The following is a 12,500-nucleotide window of genomic DNA, read 5'->3' on the forward strand; positions in this document are numbered from 1 at the left end:
CTTCCTCCTTGTTTCCTCCTTGCCTACCTACCCTCTTACCTACCTACCTACCTACTTACCCAACCCTCCCCTTCCCACAACTGTCCTTTCATCCTCCCTACCCAAATGCTATCACTTATGCTTCTTTGGGTTGTTACTTAATCCCACTACCTTCCTACCTTCTTGCCTACCTACCTACCTACCTACCTGTCTTTTCATCTTACCTACACACGTGCCTCTGTTCATCTAAGCTACCGACACACCACTTTACCTTCGTTACACCTGCCTACCCAACTACCTGGCTGCCTAACTGCTTACCTGCCTACCTCCTGCCTTACCCATTACCCCTGCTTACCATGCCGGGAGCGCCACACCTACCCAGCCAAGCAGAACACCCCCCCCTCCTGCCGTCTCTCTCTCTCTCGTGGCCAACTGTGCTACTCTTATGTGAAAATTATTGTTTCTTGAGTTCAGTGATTTTGAGTACCCCTTAAGGTGTGTGTGTGTGTGTGTGTGTGTGTGTGTGTGTGTGTGTGTGTGTGTGTGTGTGTGTGTGTGTGTGTGTGTGTGTGTGTGTGTGTGTGTGTGTGTGTGTGTGTGTGTATCTATTTATATTAATCTATCTATCTATCGATCCATCTGGGTTTGTGTGTGTGTGTGTGTGTGTGTGTGTGTGTGTGTGTGTGTGTGTGTTTGTCTATATGTCTGTCTTCTCTGTCTGTCTGTCTGTCTGTCTATCTATCTATAGTCAAACGCCTTAATCCCGTAATGGGTAGCCACGTCATCGAAGAGAGAGAGAGAGAGAGAGAGAGAGAGAGAGAGTGAAAATACTAGAAAGAAAGGGGGAGGAAGGGAATGAATAAGAGCTGGAGGACAAGAGGACGATGAGAGAGAGAGAGAGAGAAAGAGAGAGAGAGAGAGAGAGAGAGAGAGAGGGGGGGGGGGAATCCAGAACTAGAGAAAATAATCCGGATCACTTACACCCTTCCATCTTACGAATTCGACTTTTGCGACAGTGAGAGATAGTCGTAACTTAAGTGGATCATTACGAGAGACACAGTAAAGCTCTCTCACTATCTCTAATCTTATCGGGACCTACGAGGGCTCTGGGGAGACCTATATTAAGTGTCCGCACCTTCAGCTTCGTGATTCCTTGGAGGGTAAACTTAGTGCCCATCTCGTTGTGTGTCTCTGTGTCTGTCTGTCTGTCTGTCTCTGTCTCTGTCTCTGTCTCTGTCTCTCTCTCTCTCTCTCTCATAATGTTTGCGTGATGAACAAACTCGATGGTCATCCCTACATGATTTTTTTTTTATATCTTTTCAGTTCTCCTAATCTCATTCTTGGTCTTCTTCTCCTCCCTCTTCCCCTTCACCCCACTCACACTCTTCTAGTCAGTCTCCACTTTAATACGGGTTTCTTGTTATTGCCAGGTATGTGAATCGCAAGACCGTGAATCAGCGCAGGAAGAATCGTCAAAGGCTAATTCGCTAGAGGGTGAGTGTTAAGGTTTGTGTTACGTTTTGCTTGCTGTGAAAATGTGAGGTACTGTTTTGTTTTCGTTGTGTGTGTGTGTGTGTGTGTGTGTGTGTTTTGTAAGGTTTAGAGCTTACAGTAAAACATCAGTTACTGTTTATTATCGTCGTGTGTTTGTGTGTGTGTGTGTGTGTGTGTGTGTGTGTGTGTGTGTGTGTGTGTGTGTGTCCATTTTACCCCATACCACCCCACCCAACCCCTCCATTACCTCACCTCACCTCATCCAACCCCATCATATGCAGTTCCCCTACCTCTCACTTCTACCCCACACCTCCCTATCCAACCTCTCCATTACGCTTCTCAACCCCACCTAACCTCGTCATACTCAGAGATCCTAAAATCCAGTCAGTTTTTACCCCATAGCACCCCAACCAACCCCACCACGAACCCCCTCCACTCTACCCAACCTCTTCCTTACCCCACTGCACCCCACCCAACCCTTCCTTACTTCACTGCACCCCACCCAACTCCCTCCTTTCCCCTTTACACATCTCTCAACCCCACGCTACCCCACCTAACCTCGCCTTTACCCCAGCGCACTCCACACAACCCCACTCTTACCCACCTACGCTCTTTCCAGTCCCTCTCCTACCCCACTGCACCCCACCCAACCCTTCCCTACCCCACTGCACCCCACCCAACCCTTCCCTACCCCACTGCACCCCACCCAACCCTTCCCTACCCCACTGCACCCCACCCAACCCTTCCCTACCCCACTGCACCCCACCCAACCCTTCCCTACCCCACTGCACCCCACCCAACCCTTCCTTACCCCACTGCACCCCACCCAACCCTTCCTTACCCCACTGCACCCCACCCAACCCCTCCTTACCCCACTGCACCCCACCCAACCCTTCCTTACCCCACCGCACCCCACTCAACCCCACCATACCCCACCTCACTAACCTCCACCCTCTCTCACATGTCATTTTCAAACCACCCCTCCTCACTCAACCCCATCATTACCCCATTCCACCCCACCCAACCCCACCATACTCACCTCCACGTCATCTTACTATTTATTCATAATCTACCCCACCCAACCCCACCACTACCCCCATGAGAGAGAGAGAGAGAGAGAGAGAGAGAGAGAGAGAGAGAGAGAGAGAGAGAGAGAGAGAGAGCTACGGGTGGTCTAGGCGGAGTACCTTTATTCAATTATATATCCTAACCTTTGATTAATGTCCCTATGCAGGTAATGTAATAAAGTGTGTGTGTGTGTGTGTGTGTGTGTGTGTGTGTGTGTGTGTGTGTGTGTGTGTGTGTGTGTAGAGAGAGAGAGAGAGAGAGAGAGAGAGAGAAATCTTATAAGTTTCTATCGTGTGTTTTTTTCTTCGTGGTGTGTGTGTGTGTGTGTGTGTGTGTGTGTGTGTGTGTGTGTGTGTGTGTGTGTGTGAGTTTATCTTTGTCAGTAGGCATAAGTGACGAAAGTAGTATGGGTGAGAGAGAGAGAGAGAGAGAGAGAGAGAGAGAGAGAGAGAGAGAGAGAGAGAGAGAGAGGAGAATATGCACAAGACTGATATAGACATGCAATACCCTTATAAGAAAGTAAACATTAAATATTATTACTGAATAGGCAGGTTTTATTGAAGTGAGCCTCGCCTGCCAGACTGGGTACTGTGAAGATGATTTTGGCATCTGGAAGGAGTTTGCCCTGACGTAAAGACACAGGGGGAGACATGCTCTTGACTGTCTATCTATCTATCTATTGCCAGACGCCTTAATCCCTTGAGGGGTGGCCACAAACATATCGCCTCCACGTCGCCCTGTCCCCCGCCAGTTCACTGCCTTGCTCCCAGCTCACTATGGCAATCCTCCTCCATCAGGCTACTCTCATTTTAGCTCGACCACCCCGCTTTCACTACACCTCTCACCCTTCACCTCATCTTCGGTTCCCCTTCCTCCCCTACTATACCTCACTCACACTCCTACTTAGTCTCTGAAGTTCCCTCCTATCCACATGGCTAAATAGTCTTAAAATCTTTCCCTTAAACAGTTCGACAAAATTTAAGTCGATCCTAAGGCCTAAAATCACCTAAAGTTAGCCTAAATTAATAAAAACAAATATAACGATAAATAAGGAGAGGGTGAACACTAACTTCTGAAACCCATTATTGAAATACACGAAGGCCCACCGAGATTTTCAGAATGTTAGGTACAAGTTGCATAATTCTTCGGTCAGTGGAGCATTTATTTTTGTCAAGAGCTGTATTTGACTCAGCTTGATTTTCTCGCCCTCCCGTCCCCTCGTCTGGCACTCTTCTGGCCTAGAGAGAGAGAGAGAGAGAGAGAGAGAGAGAGAGTTACTGTGTGTGTGTGTTCTTACCTACCTAATTGTTCTTACCTAATTGTATCTTTACAGGAATGAGTCAAGCTCGTATTGTCCCGTGTCTTAAACCATATTTATCGTACATATCCTTAAATTTGTGAATTGTTTTGGCACACACTATTTCATTCGGTAGTGCATTCCATTGATCAATTGCTCTGTTTGGGAAACTGAATTTCCTTACGTCTTTATCACCTCTCTTCTTATGCAGTTTTTTGCAGTGTCCTCTTGCTGATGCTTCTCCATATGTTAAGTAATCATTTATGTCTATTTTCTCCTTTCCTGATATGCACTTATATAGCATTATCATGTCACCTCTTTTCCTTCTCTCCTGTAGTGTTGGTAGATTCAGTTTATTTAGTCTTTCTTCGTAGCTTAGGTCCCTTAAGCTTGGTATCCATCTTCTAGCGGCCCTTTGAACTTTTTCAATCTTGTCTATATGCTTTTTGAGATGAGGACTCCAGACTATTGATGCATATTCCAGGGTTGGTCTAATGAATGATGTTATTATCCTTCTTAGCATGTCTTCATTTATGTATGTGAAAGCTATTCTCATATTTGCAAGCAGTGTATACATGTTCCGTACCTTCTCGCTGATGTGGTCAGCCGGAGATAGTCTGTTATTGATAATCACACCTAGGTCTTTCTCTCTTTCTGATGTGTATAGGGTTTTATTTCCTAACTTATAATCCCAATCAGGTCTTTTTCCACTTTTACCAAACTTGATTACATGACACTTGTCCACATTGAATTCCATTTGCCATGTACTACTCCATTCATGAAGTTTATTTAATTCTTCTTGTAGCTCCCTACAAGAGTCTGTGCTAGTAATTCTCCTTTGTATTTTTGCATCATCTGCAAACATATTCAGATAGCTCTCATTTCCAGTGTTACTGTTTATATCATTTATGTACACTAGAAACATGATTGGTGCCAGCACCGAACCCTGTGGTACTCCACTAGTCACTTCTTTCCATGATGAGTAGTTTCCTCTTAGTACTGTCCTCATTTCTCTTTTTATGAGAAAGTCTTGCATCCAACAAAACAGTTTGCCTCGAATTCCTCCTTGATGGTAGTTTCCATAAAAGTCTTTGGTGTGGTACTGTGTCAAAAGCTTTCTTGAAATCTAAATAGATACTGTCCACCCATTCTTCCCTTTCCTGTATTGTGTTTGTTACTCTGTCATAGTAGCTCAACAGATTAGTAACACATGATTTTCCTTTTCTGAAACCAAACTGTCTTTCTGTTATCATACTGTGTTCTTCTAGATGATTTACCCAAGCTTTTCTTATAAGTTTTTCTAATACCTTGCTTACAACACTGGTCAGTGATACTGGTCGGTAGTTGAGAGGATTTTGTCTATTTCCTTTCTTGAATAAGGGGACTATATTTGCTTTTTTCCAAATATCAGGTAGTTTCCCTTGACTCAAGGATTTCTTGAAAATTAAAAATAGTGGTTTACTTAACTCCTTTGCACATTCTTGTAACACCCAACATGAAATTTCATCAGGACCACTTGCTTTTCCTCTGTCTAATCTACTTAACTCCTCCTGTATTACTTTTTCTGCTATTTGTATATCTGGTAGTATGTGTGGACATGCGTGTTTCACATATTCCCTCTCAAAATTTTTTTCTTCTGTAAAAACTAATTGGAAATTCTTATTTAGTGCTTCACAAATATCTTTCTCTTGTGTATAAGTGATTCCCTCGTCCGTAATGGATTGTATTATATCTTTTACTTTGGTTTTGCTTCTGATATAGCTGTAAAACAGCTTTGGTTGATCACTACTTTTATTTATTATATCCTCCTCAAACTGTTTTTGGGCTTCCCTCCTTATTCTTGTATAGTCGTTTCTTGCCTGTTTGTAATTATTATACGCCCTTTCACTATTATGTCTTCTGTATCTATTCCACAACAAATCTCTTCTTTCTTTTGATTTTTTACATTCTGTATTGAACCATTTCTGTATTTTCTTATCTGCTTCTTTATGCTGTGGGATGTACTTCTGGACTCCTATTTCATAAAATTCACAAAATTTTTTATATACAGCATTTAAATCTTGTCCTCTAAGCTCATTTTCCCAATCAACTTCTAAGAAATACTTCTTTAGGTCTTGATGATTTCCCTTTTTATAGTTTAGTCTCTTTTTGTAACTGTCATTGCTGTTTACTATGTCATATGCTATCCTGAAGTTATAATTTAGTACTGCATGATCGCTTTTGCCGAGTGGAGGGTGATATATTAAACTGTCAATGTCATTTTCTTGCCTAGTAAATATTAGATCTAGCACTGAAGGTACATCAAGTCCTCTTTTTCTAGTGGTTTCCCTCACATGTTGCGTTAAGAAAAACTCTTGTACGAGATCCAGGAGCTTTTGGTCCCAACAGCTTTCTCGGCTATTTATATCTAGAGTATTCCAATTTATATTTGTATTGAAATCCCCAGTTAGTATAATTCTTTCCGATTTCTCTTCCATTTTATGTAGCAAGGATCTTATACTCTGAATTGTACTCTCTGCCAGGTCCTCATATTCGTCTCTTTCCCATGTGTTTGATCTGGGTGGCATATACAAATTGGCTACAATTACTTTACCTTCAGGTGTGTCGATCTCTACTGCAATCAGTTCTACTTGTGATGGTATATCTAGGTTTATTTCCTTGACTTTTAGATTTTTCTTAATTAATACTAAAAAATTCCTCCTCCTTTTTTTAAATTTCTGTCTCTTCTCCATATATTGTATTCCTCTAAGTTTAGTATGTCATTGGATATCCTTGGTGTTAATTTTGTCTCAGTTAGGCATATTATTTGTGGTTCATTTTCTCTGACATAATCATTCATCTCTAGTAATTTAGATACCATTCCATCCACATTTGAGTACATCAACTTTATCATCTTGTTTATATACTTGTCATGACATGGTTCTACTAACTTCCTCCTTTTTCTTCCATCCTGTTTGTGTACCACTTTCGTACCTGCAGTCCTATTACTTTGTAAAAAAATGTCTTCTTGTCCTCTTCTGATCTTCCCTCATTTTTTGTTTTTGCTTCCTCCCTTTTCTCTTTCAGTAATTCCAGTTCCTCTTGTGTTAGGCATCTTTTTATCCATACATTTTTGAACTCCTCTTTTTCCATAAGATTCTTTGCATTTTTTAGTATCTCTTCCACAGTGTTTACACTCTGGAAAGTCACCTTTAGAGGTCTTGTCTTGCTTTTCTCGTATTTCCCTAACCTTTTGTGTTCCTCTATGTCTTTACTACAGATTTCCTCTGATACTTCTTTCAGCAAGCTCATTACATTTGCCATCTCCTTTTTGTCTCTAGTGATTTTGTTTTTAATTTCTTCCTCTTCTAAACCAGTGATTACTATTGATTTATTTATTTCTACTGAATCTCTGACTAACTTTGGATTGTTTGGGAGTATTCTTTTCACTTCCTTTTTAATGTTTTTTTCCTCCACCCTTGTTTCTAAGTCTTTCTTTACTTTCACCATTTCAGCATACGTGATTTCTACATCATTTTTGTAGCTTTGCACAGCTTCATTCACCTGTGTTATCTTCTCAATATCACTGCTCTGGTCCATAATACTGCTTGCTTGTCTAATTGTCTCTGTGTCATTTTTGAACTCTTTCATAACACTCTCGTGATTGACTACTGTACTTGCCATTTCACTAATTTTCTTCCTAAGTGTACTCAATTCCACGGTTAGTTCACTGATGGTTGTGTCTTTCTTATTGGCCTCCCTTCCTAGTTTTTCTATCTCTTCCTTTTGCAAGTGCATCTGCTTCTTTATTTCATCCATTTCATTTTTGAAAGCCATTTCTAGTTTGTGTACACGTTCAACCAGTCTATTGTGAGTCTCCACTTCAACCAGTTCTTGGTAGAAATCATCATTTTGCTTTTTACTTTTATCCCTTTTCTTTTCCAAATTTGTTTTACTGAAGTATGTATCCATTTTGTAATACTAAATGAAGAGTATGTACTTACACTTTCCCCGTGTTGCCGTAGTATAAACAAACCCAGCTGACTCAACGCATCGTGGTTCTTTGTTGTTTGATCAGTCTTATTTAAACTTATTATTTCTTTTCCTTTTAATAATGAAAAATCATTTAGTCTAACCTGGTACAGAGCTTGACTCATTCAAAGATACTTATTTAGGTAATGCCTCTGGCCGTGTTGAGCTGGTATGGAGCGCCGGTAATGGACGTCTTCCTCCGACGATGCCGTGTGTGTGTGTGTGTGTGTGTGTCTGTTCGTCAGTCAGTAGATACTTGCAGCGCTTATAAGTGTGTATGTAGATGTGCATGTGTGTGTGTGTGTGTGTGTGTGTGTGTGTGTGTTCGTCAGTCAGTAGATACTTGCAGCGCTTATAAGTGTGTATGTAGATGTGCATGTGTGTGTGTGTGTGTGTGTGTGTGTGTGTGTGTGTGTGTGTGTGTGTGTGTGTGTGTGTGTGAGGCAGCTGGAATAACAGAGTCAAAATCACATTGCCATTAAGGTTGAAACTTTATGGTCAAAATTCCCCATTATCGTCCTTCCAACCCTGTATTTTTCGCTACTTCCATCTGGCTTTCTTTAATTAGAGAGAGAGAGAGAGAGAGAGAGAAAGAGAGGGGAAGTGGGAGGAAGGGAATGAATAGGAGTTAGAGGAGAAATGGACGTTTAGAGAGAGAGAGAGAGAGAGAGAGAGAGAGAGAGAGAGAGAGAGAGAGAGAGAGAGAGAGAGAGGTTAATAGATTATGATGAGAATCCGAACTGATATTGATCTTAGGAATTGAGATTATTTTTTTCTCGCTGATCAGATTGCTTGATTGTAGGTTGAGCAGAGAGAGAGAGAGAGAGAGAGAGAGAGAGAGAGAGAGAGAGAGAGAGAGAATGGATGAGCCTGGTGGTGGCCCAGATTTTCGTCGACAATGCTACGGCTCTACATCCTTTCCATAGCACTTCTTCGTGACTAGCATCATATTCTAGTGTTAATCTCTTGTAACAACTCAGCAGTCAAGATGGAGAGATTGCAATTTTAAGCCAATTTTGAGTGAAAGGAGTGTAGGAATTTTGCTATTTGTTTGTGGTAGGTGGTGGTGACCATCATCCACTCACTTGATGTAGTGCTGCCTCCTTCTTCCTTAGCCTTTATCATTCTTTTTCTGTGTCTGCCCTCCTCTCTTCCTATTTCTCACCATCATCCACTCACTTGATGTAGTGCTGCCTACTTCTTCCTTAGCCTTTATCATTCTTTTTCTGTGTCTGCCCTCCTCTCTTCCTATTTCTCACCATCATCCACTCACTTGATGTAGTGCTGCTTACTTCTTCCTTAGCCTTTATCATTCTTTTTCTGTGCCTGCCCTCCTCTTTTCCTATTTCTCACCATCATCCACTCACTTGATGTAGTGCTGCCTACTTCTTCCGTAGCCTTTATCATTCTTTTTCTGTGCCTGCCCTCCTCTTTTCCTATTTCTCACCATCATCCACTCACTTGATGTAGTGCTGCCTCCTTCTTCCTTAGCCTTTATCATTCTTTTTACTGTGCCTGTCCTACTCTCTTCCTATTTCTCACCATCATCCACTCACTTGATGTAGTGCTGCCTACTTCTTCCTTAGCCTTTATCATTCTTTTTCTGTGCCTGCCCTCCTCTCTTCCTATTTCTCCCATCTTTCCTGTCACTTCTTATTGCTTTTCTTTCCTTTACAGGTGGCTTTACATTGAGTGACAAGCCAAATGGTTTCCTGTAAGCCAAGAAACCATTTACAACGCTGGGTGGTAACCATATAACCAAAGCATACGTGCTCCCTACGTGTCAACAAGTGGGTTGGTGGAGGGTTAGTGCCCCTCCCCGTAAAACAAATAACTGAGTCAAATGGCCACCCCTTACGGGATTATGGCGTCTGGCAATAGATAGATAGATAGATACGGGATTATGGCGTCTGGCAATAGATAGACAGATTGATTTGATTAATGTCTCTTTTCGGTCAGGTTGATGTGAAAAGAGTATAGGTAGATTGATACGTGGATAATTACTTTGTTGGATAGTGCAAATGTTCCTGACTGCTGATCCTCCTCCTCCTCACCACCACCACCACTACCACCACCATCATTATTCTCCTCCTCCTCCTGCTCCTCCTCCTCCTCATCATCATCATCATCCCGTTTCTCCACCTCCTCTTGTGCCCATCGTAACCTTATCAATATTAGCGGGTAACCTTTGCTATCACTCTGTCTCTACCCCCGTCACTATCATCATCACCCTCATTATCACTCTCCATCTTCCCCCTCACCCTCATTATCATCACTGTCACCATCACTTACTGTAGCATTTTTATTTCCTTCTCTCTCTCTCTCTCTCTCTCTCTCTCTCTCTCTCTCTCTCTCTCCATCGTCAAACTTTCTCCCCCCTCCCCTCTTTCCTACACCCTGCCATACCTTACTCCCCTCCTCTCTTTTACACACACACACACACACACACACACACACACACACACACACACACACACACACACACACACACACACACACATTCCCTCTCACTCGTCATCCCGTTGCACTTTGTCAAAATCTCAACACTCTTTTCACCTTCCTACGCCCTTACACACACCTCTACACACCCTCTACCCTCCTACGCACCCCCTACCCCTCCTACACACCCATACACACCCCCTACCCCTCCTACACACCCCCTACACCCCTCTACACACCCCTACACACCCCTTCTTTTACTCTAGTTTACGATAAGTGATGTGATAGGCTGCCACCCCTTCGATAACACACACCTGACCCCTTCCATATTCAGGACTTCCACCTCTCTCTCTCTCTCTCTCTCTCTCTCTCTCTCTCTCTTTCCTACTCCCTGTTCGTCTCCTCCTCTTTCTTTCCACCCAATCTTCTTTTCTCTCCTCTCTCTCTCTCTTTCTCTCTCTCTCTCTCTCTGCCCGTATTCTCGTTGCTTCTCCCTATCACCTCTTCCTTAGCAGTTTATTCTGGATACGGCTTGGGAATATGAATTTGTACGTAGTTGACGAAGAGTATGGTGATAGAACGACTATAACACAAAAGAAGACAGCCAGGTGTAATGTGCAAAATAAATCGATTAGGAAAAGGTGTTAGGGAGCTTTGTTAATCTATACGAACCACCACAGAGGCCATCTCAACACCCTTCTCTTGTTCTATTTACTCTCTTGCTTCTTTTATTTATTTGGCCATGTGGAGGGGATGGAGAGTGAGAGACTGACGAGGAGAGTGTACGTGAATGAGGTGGAGGGGGGGGGAGATGGAGGGCGAGGCCAAGGATGAGATGGAGGGATGGAGTGGAGAGGTATATGAGAGAGGGGTGTGTGAGCTGGGAGCAGGGCAGTGAATTGGCGGGGGACAGGGCGACATGGAGGTGATTTGTTTGTGGCCACCCCTTACAGGATTAAGGCGTCTGGCAATAGAGAGATGGATAGACAATATTTATTCTGAAACTGTGAGGAAAGTGATGCAGAGATGGAGTTGCCGGTATAACACCACTTTGATGAATTCGGAAGTAAGTCGCAAAGATAGAGTTGATACGGAAGGAGTGTCAGAAATATCGCTGATTTGACACCATCTGAATATAACAAAGATGAGGAAGGCTTGGAAATAATGCTGTCGACTCCACGGAGAGGATGGAGAGTGAGAGACTGACGAGGAGAGTGTGTGAGTGAGGTGGAAGTGGGGAGAGGGACGGGGAGGCCAAGGATGAGATGGAGGGATGGAGTGGAGAGGTATATGGGAGAGGGGTGTGTGAGCTGGGAGCAGGGCAGTGAAATGGGACAGGGAGACATGGAGGCGATTTGTTTGTGGCCACCACTTACGAGATTAACGCGTCTGGCAATAGATAGACGGGGTGTAGGTGTGTAAGTGGAGTGTGTAAGTGGATGAAATAAGGAGAATTCAGTATGTAGTGTGTAGTGTGGTAGTGTAATCAGGTGGAACGCATGTTAAGTAGCGTAGTGACAAATGGAAAAGGGTGGCCATACGTTGCGCTACTTAAAGACATTAGTGAACGCTACTTAAAGACAATATTGAACGCTACTTGAAGACAATATTGCTACTTAAAGACAATATTGAACGCTACTTGAAGACAATACTGCTACTTAAAGACAATATTGAACGCTACTTGAAGACAATACTGCTACTTAAAGACAATACTACTACTTAAAGACATTACTGAACGCTACTTTAAGACAATACTACTACTTAAAGACAATATTGAACTCTACTTAAAGACAATATTACTACTTAAAGGCATATTGAACGCTACTTAGAGACAGTAGTAAACCCTACTTAAGGACAAGACTGAACGCTACTTAAACGCTACTTAAAGACAATACTGCTACTTAAAGACAATAATGAACGCTACATAAATGCAAGTGAAACGCATTTTATCGTGCATCACCGCTGCCACCAATGTAAGGAGACGTCGCCGAGAGAGAGAGAGAGAGAGAGAGAGAGAGAGAGAGAGAGAGAGAGAGAGAGAGAGAGAGAGAGAGAGAGAGAGAGAAAGGTTATTTGGCTGAATCGTCAATGGGAGAGTCGCTCAGAGTAATGGTGAGGCGTGTACGAGATAATCAGTGTGGGTCTTCTCTGGTCCTTTATTCTCTTCGTATTTTAAGTGGAATGATGAAACAGGCAGATGTGGGTCGACGGA

The sequence above is a fragment of the Coenobita brevimanus genome, chromosome 37 (genome assembly GCF_032717465.1).
Source record: "Coenobita brevimanus isolate Jiangsu-jjx chromosome 37, ASM3271746v2, whole genome shotgun sequence".
NCBI lineage: Eukaryota > Metazoa > Arthropoda > Malacostraca > Decapoda > Coenobitidae > Coenobita > Coenobita brevimanus.